Here is an 11,125-nt window from a genome sequence, read left to right on the forward strand (position 1 = left end):
TAGAATCCCAACTTAAAAGAAAAATTAGTCATTCCTTGATCCACATGGGCTTTACTGGGCTTGTAACGTGGTCAGGGGTAAGAAGACTATGAAAGAAAGGATTTAGAGAGGCTTAAAGAGTGTTTAAGGGTTACATTGAGTAAGAACCTCAAGAGCATTGCTTATACCTTTTGGGTTGAGCTCTACTCCTTTTGTCTTATACAGTAATCTTTATTGCACTTTTGTGCCTTTCTTGTAAGATTTGGAGATCTTTTGTCTCTTTTTTTTTCTTCACTCGCCTTTGGCGGACTTTATCTCTCTTTTTTTATTATTGTTTCCCAACTTCATGCATGTGTTGTTTGCATTGCTCTTCCCACCAGTTTAGCAGTGGTTCCTACTCAGAGTTCCTATTTTGTTTTTGTTGTTTTTCGAAAACAAATATGCTTTGGTTCGGAGAGGGTAGCAAGGGATAAATTAGTGTTTGGGATGTTGAAACATGGCCATGTGTCATTTCAAATCTTGACTAGATACTTTTGTAGTTTGGATTTTGAGACAAAACCTTAATAACACGCCCCTAATTGTTTGTTTTTTTTCTTTTTTATTATTACCCTAACTTTTGCCTAGGTCACCCTTTCAGGTTCTGAACCTATCGGGTAAGAACTTCTGATCTGCCCCTAAGTTTGCTTGAGGCTCATGCATGGTGCCTCTCATTGCCCCAATGTAGGGCTCTGAGGTATCTATTGTTGCCTTTTGTCATGACCTTGTAGCAAGGAAAAAAAGAAAGAAACTATGCAGGTTCTCAAAAATGAATTCCGAAGGATGAGAAATGTTTAAAGGATTTTCAATTGACAGATTAAGTCGAACGACTCTTGTTCTTGATAATTCACTTTTCTCTCAAAAAGAAAACTTTTAAGAATGATAAAATAAGGTCACATGAATGTTTTTACTTCTTATTTTTTATTTGAAACACGATTAATCAAACGTTTTTTTTTTACTTTACTCGTCGTTTACGGCACCCTCACCAAACGTGTAGAACGAGCAATTTCTGATTGAACAGACTTGGAGATCAACTCAGAAGTGCAGGTTGCTTGAGCCAACAAACCAATGGCTTACATTCACATTCCAGTGAAAGTAAAATAAGCAAAGACGTAATTGCGAGAGAATGAGAGACAAGGACATCAAATTTATCCATATTATTAGCATTGTGACTATTGTTTATAATAATGCCATAAACTTAAAAATCCTAATGAGTCATTGGAGACATCTAACAACAACCTTCAAATTGCCCCATGCATAGTGTAGCTTGACAACGTTAGAATTCGTAAGCGATTGTCCTCCTCGAATTTCAATTAGACTTTGCACCTTACGTTTCAGGGTCATACAATGCTCAATGGAATTCCCAGGAACTCCTCCATGATAAGCACATTTTGCATTCAAGTTGTATCCTCGGGAAAATGGAGGTTGAGGAATCTTTGTTGGGATTATGACTACCATTGCATTATTAAGTAGATATGGGAGCAAATTAGCATACGACACGGGAATTGGGGTGAATTCTACAGGCTTCTTTTCTAGAAAATTCCTTCCTTGGTTAGTGTTTTGGTTTGTGTTAAGGGTGGTGTTTGATATCGGATGTGCGACAGGAGGGCTTTGCGGCTGATTTAGGGGTGGCCTTTGTGGATGATTGGGTGTTCTTGACTGGTAGGGTGGTGGGCAATGAGAAGGACTGATATTGGCTGAGTGTTGACATTGTTAAGTTGGCGAGAAATTTGGCCATGTAGGGACAACAGTCATAGCACGGGTTCTTCCCTCCTTCTTATTCTCTCCATTTTCCCCAAGCTTCATATTCATCCAAGTAGGATAATTAAATTTTCCTCTTCTTAGATCCACTTTGATCCTTTCGCTGGCGAAAACCAAATCAACAAAGCTTGAAGGCATGTAACCCACCATCTTCTCATAGTAGAACATCGGTAACATGTCTACTATCATTGTTATCATCTTCCTCTCCATCATTGGGGGCGCTACTTGAGTTGCCATATCCCTCCACCTTTGGGCGTATTCTTTGAAAGATTCATGCTCCTTCTTGCACATGTTCTGTAGCTGCATTCTATCCGGAGCCATATCAGAATTGTATTGATACTGCCTAATGAAGGCAACCATTAGGTCCTTCCAAGAATGGACTCGGGAAGGTTCCAAATTGGTATACTAGGTGACGACTATCTCAGTAAGACTTTCCTGAAAGAAATGCATCAATAATTTTTCATCTTTCGCGTATGCCCCCATTTTCCTGCAATATATCTTCAAGTGATTCTTGGGGCAAGTAGTCCCCTTGTACTTATCGAAATCTGACACCTTGAACTTCGGAGGGATGACGACGTTAGGCACTAGGTACAACTCTGCCATGTTAGCAAAAGCATGATCTCCGCCTCCTTCAATAGCCCTCAGTCTTTCCTCTCTCTGATTGAATTTTTCCCTTTCCACCATAGCAGGAGGGACTCTTCCCACCGCAAAATGCAAGGGTTGTGGTTGTGGGAAAAACTAAGGGCCCCCAAAGTGTTTGGCAGGGGTACACCACTAACTGCTTGCCCTTCAGTGGCATATCGGAGGTGAGGTTCGAAGTCGATTAGATTATGGTCTCGGGGTGCTTCATGTGTCTCCTCCATGGGTTGAGAGACATGTGCATGATCAGATTGGGGTTTTTGGCTCTCAATGGGTATGGGGGCATGAAGTTGTCGACATTCTCATCGTGAGTGTGTGCAACATTGGGTGGTGCGTAGTTGGGAGGCAAGCCAGGGAATGAATGCTTGCTCTAAACTTGCACAAAATGGTGACTGGAGGATTTACTTGATTGAGGCTCGATAAGTAAGTCAGGTCTACCTCAGTGGTGACACTCGTAGTGGCAACTGCAACCGCATTGCTTTCCATTATTTTCTTCATGCTCAACATGGCCTCCATCATGGCGGCCATTTGGTCTTTCATGGCCTCCATGTCGGCCTTCATCTGTTCTTGCACTTCTTCTATTTCACTCATTATTCTAGCTCAGGCACGCGTTCGGTAAGGGCGCCATAAAAGTGCATTCTTTCCTTTTGATTACAATGATTACAGTTTTGATTTCAAGGAAATAATGAAATGAGCAATGCAACCAACGTGAAAAGAAAAAATAAGCATGGATGTATGTGAACAAATACATTGTTGAAGTATTGCAAATTTACATAGGGCACTCAATAGGGTCGAACCAATTTAGATTTTCATTAAAACAACATTGTTCATTACATTTTGTCAAAATGCAATAGGAAATAACGCATGGACATCAACAATCCCTAATTTTTGTTAATTATTTAGCTCAACCATGTGTTGGCAGTAGACAAAGAAGCTATGTAAACTTGATCCATCTTCTGCCCCAACTTTTGCAAGCTAGTTATTTCCATACTTGACTTTGACTTGATGAAACCTTTTTCTTAAAAGCATGTGCTTGGTTCGACCCCATAATCCAAGGAATAGAAATTTTGACTGTCAATACTTCAACAACATATCATAGAGATGAATGACTTGGGCATACTTATGCTATGCATGACACATGTAATTATGAGGTTGACATGAGATGCTTGAAGAAACATCATTTCCAAGTTAACCATGCATTAGGTACCATGTTCACATGATTTTCAATAATTTTTTAAGAGAAATGAGTGCATAATCCCAACATGGTTGGTTTATAGCTATCATCATAGTACCCAACACATGTAACTAAGAATGTGGTGTAAACTTTCACACTTTATGGTGACTTTCTTTTGTTCTTTCTTTCTTTATTTTTAATTTTTTTTTTTTTGCAGAGGAAAATGCAAGGATCATGCATGCAAACTATGAAAATAGAATGTATGCAGTTGGCAGAACAAAAGCATGCTAAATGAAAATGCATGACAATGCAACAACTTATGCAAATGCAATGCATGGATATGACAAATGATAAATGCAAGAATGATATGTACATTATGATGCCATGAAGAGATGCATGATGCGATCAAAGAACAAGCCAGAGTGAGTTTTCTATGTGCCACCCTAATTTAGGAACCTAATGGAAAGGATCCAAAAGTCCCCTTCTAGTCACAACTTCCAAGGATGGTTTCATGTAACTTTACCGGTCTCTAGAGATATCATCCTGTTAGATAATACATTGTGGCGATAGGGACTATCAGCGACAATGCATCACCAAAAGAGGAAAACTCTAGATAAGGCTTCACTGTTACCAAGCGAGTCAGAGACCCAGCATGAACACAGATTGACCTCCACTCCTTATGGCTCACATAGACCCGGGTATAGGGCCTAATATCTCAACGTGTGTGCGAGGCGTAGGTGCCATGTGTGCGTAGAAAAAAATATTTCTAACTATGAATGTAATTGATAGACAAACACACACCAAACACAACAACATAGCAAAGATTATATACAAATATGGACAAAACAAAAGATAAAAGGGAAAAGGGAACATAAATAAAGAAGAAGTCACGATAAAAACATTGCACACTGGCTGAATGACCTAACTCTCTAACAGTCCCCAGTGGAATTGCCAACTGTCACAACCAACCCTTTGGCGAAAGGGCGAGGCGAAAAGCCAAAGGTGCGTCTTCTCATGAAGAAAACACGTGAAGTCGCCACCAACATTTATTCGAGGAAAACGTTAGAAAAAACCAAAAAGAGGTATACGGATTTTGAAAATATGGGTTCGGGAGTTGTTTACGCACGAGGAAGGTATTAGCACCCCACGCATCCGTCACAAGGGACGGCAGCCTTTAATCGAATGTGCAAAAATGTGACTTCAAAATTATGTATTTTCCCTTTTTATATTTTTTATTTTTTGGGGTCGACAAGGGTGTTGCCCTTGCTTCTACGTATCCTCAGGTGCGATGAGGAATTTAAACCTACATAGTTCTTTAAGTCTGAAAGTTTGTGTGTTACATTAATTTTATGCTTTTTAAAAGATCGATTTTAATTGCGAACAAAAGTCGTTTAAGGCATTGGACCTTGAAACGATGTTTTAAAAATTTGAAAAGCGGAGAGAATGGTTAAGGCGTTGGACCTTGAAACGACCTCAAGTGATGTTTGATGAAAAGCAGAGAGAATCGTTAAGGCATTGGACCTTGAAACGATCTCAAGCGATATTTGATTAAATGAAGAAGTTTATGAGTTGGTTTTATTTTGGTTTTGCTTATTAACCTTCAATCTTTTTTAAAGATAACTTGTAAGGGTGCACAAAACAAGAAAGAGGATGAAGATGAGATTATTGATGATAAAAGAAGGAGATGAAGATGCACAAAACAAGAAAGAGGACTCGTAAGGGTGCGTAGATCGCATTCAAATCCTTAAAACAAAAACTAACCGGATGACAAACGAATAACAAACGAAGAACAATGTAGAAGTCGATTAGGATCGCAATTCGGTAGCACCTCGGCCTCGTTTTTCTCTTCTTTCTTCTTCTTCTCTCTGATTTCTCTCAATGTTGGACCTTGGAACCCTTTACTCAGCCTCCCTCACACCTATTTATAGCAAAAGATGGCATTAGGAGTCATGGCAGCTCACCCAGGCGAGTTATAGCTTCAACCTGAAGTAACTTTGCTTGCCCAGGCGAGCTAGTTATTTCACCCCTAAGCTATTTTGGGGCCTAAGCGAGCCAGGGGCTAGCCTGGGTTCAGAAAAAGGCTTAAAATGACCCTGTTGCCCTCTTTTTTTGGGTATTTTCTGTATTCCTTATGGAAACATCAAATGATCTTTCATCTTGCACGGTAACTGGTGTCATACAGCTTAATTCGGCTAGCGAGGATCAAAAGATCAACAAATGATAGTCTTAGAACGAAATTAGGGTATGACACAAAGTTATTAAACTAACACTCGTAGTCTTTATTGTCTAAGCCTTTCTACGCCCCAGGAATCTGGTGGGACTAAAGCGCTTAAGATTAACAATGTTGGAATGTCCATCAATAACAAGCTCAGCAACAACTCCAGTGGCAGGACCATTAAGAATATTATCCCAATTATGCCCTGTTGCAACATAACACCCCTTCACCCCTGGAACCTCTCCTATTACTCTCCCTTCACACATGCCACTCCTTCCCTAAGATGGCTTGAAACAGTCTTCACCACCTTTTTAAGCATCACAATTAATTCAGGGTTTCCCTTTATCTCCTCACGATTATCCGAAACTTCTTTCTCCTTCGACATCCCACATATATAAACCTCCCCTGAAAATAAATGTTTACATTATTAACCTCTTTATTAATATTATTATTACTAAGTGTGACTAATTACTACACCTGGGAATCAACAAGTTGCGTTTGTCCGAATGATACTAGATTCTGTTTGGAAGGGAAGAACTCATTAAAAGTGACCAGTTAAATTCTCTAATAAAAATTAATGATTGGTAAAGTCGGTAGATGTTCTGTAAAAAAATAAAATTAACATACCTGTGTGGGGAGGGTACACTTCGGGGTCAAGAGATTTTCCTCGTTTAGAAGAATAGTAACTGAGAAAGAGGGCATGCAGGGTTATAGAACCGGGCTCTCTGGCCTCTAATACAATGCTATGGGCCTTAAGCCCATAAGCCCATAAACTATGAACAACAAAACCAACTTACTGGACTAAGGGCCCAATGTTAACACCATAGAATCCGCTTCCAAAACTCGTCCTTCTTCAAGCACCATCGATCCAACTCATCCTTCTTCCACTTCCAACCGTTCCTATTTTGTAATCTCTATCTTCACTCCATGCTTCTCCACTGATCTATCAATCAGCGCGGGAATGAAGAGCCATAGGTGCACCTGCACTGTCATTTCGATGGTTCCAACCACGAGTAGGTCTGTCAACTCAAGACGACAACATTGAGGTGGCAGAAAAGGAGCCTTCAAATTCCGTAACGATGAGGCTGAGAGTGGTGAGGGTTCTGTAACTGTACGATCATGAACCGTCTAGTTCTTCGAAGAGTGAACGGTGGAGGTTGAAGCTCATGTGAGCTAGCTCTTCTAGCGGTCCTCTATTGCACCAATTGAGGGCAAGGAATCTGCCAGCTTTTTCGAATGCAGTGCATGCCACGTTGAATTTCTCAATGAGCATGATATAGACACCCTTCACCGCCAGAAAGTAGGCGGTGCAGACTTCGATGACTCCATCGCCGCAAACAACCACTTGCTTCGAATGATCCATGGACAGTGAATCAATCAACTTTGCTGTCAAGATGTGAATTCTGTTTTGCCAAAATGCAATTAGTGGTGGCCACACCCCACCACTTGATTCATTATTCATACTCATCCAAAATCTTTTTTCTTTTATTTTTTATTTTTAATCAAGCACATGTTTGTTAGTATGTTTGTTCACGTTCCGACATTGGCAAAAACTTCTACTATTTGATGGACTATTTGGGCCCTTCTGATAAAAGAAGTGCATATCCAATATTAGCGAACTACTATAGGCACCACCTACTTTTTCTAATGGCACTAACCGTGAGGGTGCTTTTTGTCCATATTTCAAAACTGTCCCCTTAAAAATTACATAATAGAAACGTGCTTCCATTGTGCAATTGGGGTGAAAAAAATGTACAACAAAAGTACACTTTCTTTGTGTATTTTTCCCCCTAATTGCATAACAAAAACATGTTTTCGTTGCACATGGATAGTTACACAATGGAAATGTGTTTTCTTTGTCTAGACATACAACAAAAATGTGTTTTTGTTTTGTTAGAAAGCATAAAAAATTACACAATGAAAACATGTTTCATTTGCACATGGGTAGTGTCGCAACCTACCCTTCGGCGGGAGGGCGACGCGGGGCTCACAGGTGCGTTTTTCAAGAAAGGAAAATGCACGGAGTTGCCACCAACATTTATTTGAGGAAAACATCGGAAAAACCGAAAAAGGTGTGGTCTACGAACTTTAATCGTGAAAGGTTCGAGAGTTGTTTTTATGCACGGGGAAGGTATTAGCACCCCACGCGTCCGTCACAAGGGACGACAACCTTTAACCAAGTGTGCAATATCATGTCTTCGATTTGTTTTATTTTCCCTTTTTATGTTTTTATGTCTTTTTTATGCTTTTTGTATTTTTTTTATCTTTTTGTGGTCGACAAGGGTGTTTCCCTCGCTCCTACGTATCCTCAATTGCGATGAGGAAATCAGACCTACGTAGTTCTTTAGAACTAAACGTTGGTTAAGTTGTTTTTATCTTTTTTCGCAAGATATATTTTAACCGAACAAAAGGTCATTTAAGGCGTTGGACCATTAAACGATCTTTTGATTTTGAAAGGAGAGAAACGTTAAGGCATTGGACCATTAACGATCTCTTGGTTTTTGAAAGGAGAGAAACGTTAAGGCGTTGAACCATTAACGATCTCTTGGTTTTGAAAGGAGAGAAACGTTAAGACGTTGGACCATTAACGATCTCTTGGGGTGGTCAACAAAAGCGGGGCTTTTGCTCCTACGTATCCTCAATTGCGATGAGGAAATCAGACCTACGTAGTTCTTGCAAAAGCGGTAAAGTTATGTGTTGATTTTATGCTTTAGAACGGTCCATGTTAACCGATAAAAGCAAAGATGATCGTTTAAGGCGTTGGACCTTAAAACGGTTTTGAGTGACTTTTGCGGACGAAGCTTGATTTGTGAGTTGATTTTAGCCTTAATTTCACTTTGATTATTAGTCAATTCATTCAAGGAAACTTCCAAAGAAAAACATCCGATTGATTTTTTTGATTATTTTATTCAAAGATATTTTGATTATTTTATTATTATTTTTCCCTTTTTTTGTCTAACCGTGGTTACAGTGTGAACGATTGATTAGATTTTACTTTAATGGTGATTAATCGAGATTACAACTCAAATGATCGGTTGAAATTTATTTTATCATTTACTATGTGAGAAAACGGATTAAATAAACGGTTAAAGCACGATAAAAGGGGGTACGGAAAACAAACGAAATGAAAATAAAAGTACGCGAAACAAGTAGGGACCACTAAGGGTGCATAGAATGAATTGAGAGATTCAATTTCGGGAACTTATCGAATGAAGACCGAAGAACGATGAAGAACGAACGAAGAACGATGAAGAACGGTGAAGAATCTCCACGAAATCGCCTACGGAAACGTCTCGGAAGTGTTACGGAAGCACCTCGGCTTGGATTTTTTTCATGGAACAATTTTTCTCACTAATTTCGAGAGAATTCTCAAATACTAGAAGGGCTGAACCTTTTGTTTTGCCCTCTTTCCCCAATTTATAGGAGAAAAAAGGGAGGTGGTTGCCGCCCAGCTCACCCAGGCGAGCAGGGTTGTTTCCACTAGAAGGCACCACCTTCTTTTGGAACTCTCAGGAAGGCCCAAGTGGGCATGGTTGCTATTTGCACCCCCTTTTTCACTAAACACACTCCCTTTTGTGTTTTTTTATTGATTCCTTTCCGAAACGTTACGGAACTTTACGGATTACGTAACAACACCCATTTTCATTTTGGAATGTTGCGAAACCTTACGGATTACGCAATGATGCTTGTTTTTTTCCTTCCGGAATGTTGCGGAACTTTACGGATTGCACAGCAATACTTGTTTTGACTTCCAGAATGTTGCAAAACTTTACGGATTGTGCAACAATACTTGTTTTGACTTCCAAAATGTTGCGAGACTTTACGGATTACACAACGATGGGTGTTAAACATTTTGAGGCGGTCAAGAGAAGGTCGCATGCCAACAAATAATGGTCCCTGGACGAAATTAGGGTATGACAGTTGCCCCTCTTTACTTATCTTTTATTGGAGATAAAAGCGAAGTAAAGATAAGACACTAATTTCGTTCGAGCAGAACATCATTCGGCCGATCAATATCCCAACCAGCGGAACCTGTCATTTAGAAAGAAAAGAAAAGGCACCAGAAGCGTTAGCAAAACTTCAGTGTCTTGAAAGCGATAAAACAGGATAACCATGACGTTTCCACATGCTATCGAACTCGATCGTCCCTGCCTAGCAGTGAAGAATCTTGCGCGTCGTCGGACTTGAATGTCTCTGGATGACGAAAGTAAAACCTGCAAAAATTTTCAAAAATAATCAGAACCGGACGACCACATCATCCCGATACCATCGAACTCGTTCACCTTGGTTGACGAAAGGTGCGGATAACCATAAGGTACCCCCGCATGTCATCGGATTCGCCGTCTTTGGATGACAAAAGTAAAAACCTGCAAAAATTTCAAAAAATAATCAGAATCGGACAACCAACATCATCCCGATACCATCGAACTCGTTCGCCTTGGTGGACGAAAGGTGCGGATAACCATAAGGTACCCCCGCATGTCATCGGACTCGCTGTCTCTGGATGACAAAAAGTGCAGAAGACGATGTTAGTCTATGCGTGTCAACGGGCTCGCTTGCCTCTGGTTGACAAAAGGTACAGAAGACGACGTTAGTCTCTGCGTGTCAACGGGCTCGCTTGCCCCTGGTTGACGAAAGGTACGGAACACAACGTTAGTCTCTGTGCGTCAACGGACTCGTTTGCCCCTGGTTGACAAAAGGTGCGGATAACCATACGGTACCTCCGCATGTCATCGGACTCGCCATCAATGGATGACAAAAGGTGTGGATAACCATACAGTACCCCCGCATGTTATCGGACTCGCTGTCTCTGGATGACAAAAGGTGCGGATAACCATACGGTACCCCCGCATGTCATCGGACTCACCATCTCTGGATGATAAAAGGTGCAGAAGACGACGTTAGTCTCTGCGCATCAACGGGCTCGCCTCCCCCCTGGCTGACGAAAGGTGCAAAAGACGACGTTAGTCTCTGCGCGTCAATGGGCTCGTTTGCCCCTGGTTGACGAAAGGTGTAGATAACCATACGGTACCCCTGCGTGTCATCGGACTTGCCGTCTGTGGATGACAAAAGGTGCGGATAACCATACGGTACCCCCGCATGTCATCAGACTAGCCGTCTCTGGATGAAAAAAGGTGCGGATAACCATACGATACCCTCGCATGTCATTGGACTCGCTATCTCTGGTTGACAAAAGGTGCAGAAGACGACGTTAGTCTCTGCGCGTCAACGGGCTCGTTTGCCCCTGGTTGACGACAGGTGCTGATAACCATACGGATAATCGCTTGGGTATCTCCACATGTCACCGGACTCGCCGTCTC

The 11,125-nt window shown here is 41.0% G+C and overlaps 1 pseudogene; it reads right to left on the reverse strand.

Annotated features, from left to right (window-relative positions):
- Positions 1 to 5,587: 5,587 nt before the first annotated feature.
- On the reverse strand, positions 5,588 to 7,266 carry LOC114411244 (annotated as a pseudogene).
- Positions 7,267 to 11,125: the final 3,859 nt, after the last annotated feature.

This window comes from Glycine soja, chromosome 5 (genome assembly GCF_004193775.1).
Source record: "Glycine soja cultivar W05 chromosome 5, ASM419377v2, whole genome shotgun sequence".
NCBI classification, from domain to species: Eukaryota; Viridiplantae; Streptophyta; class Magnoliopsida; order Fabales; family Fabaceae; genus Glycine; species Glycine soja.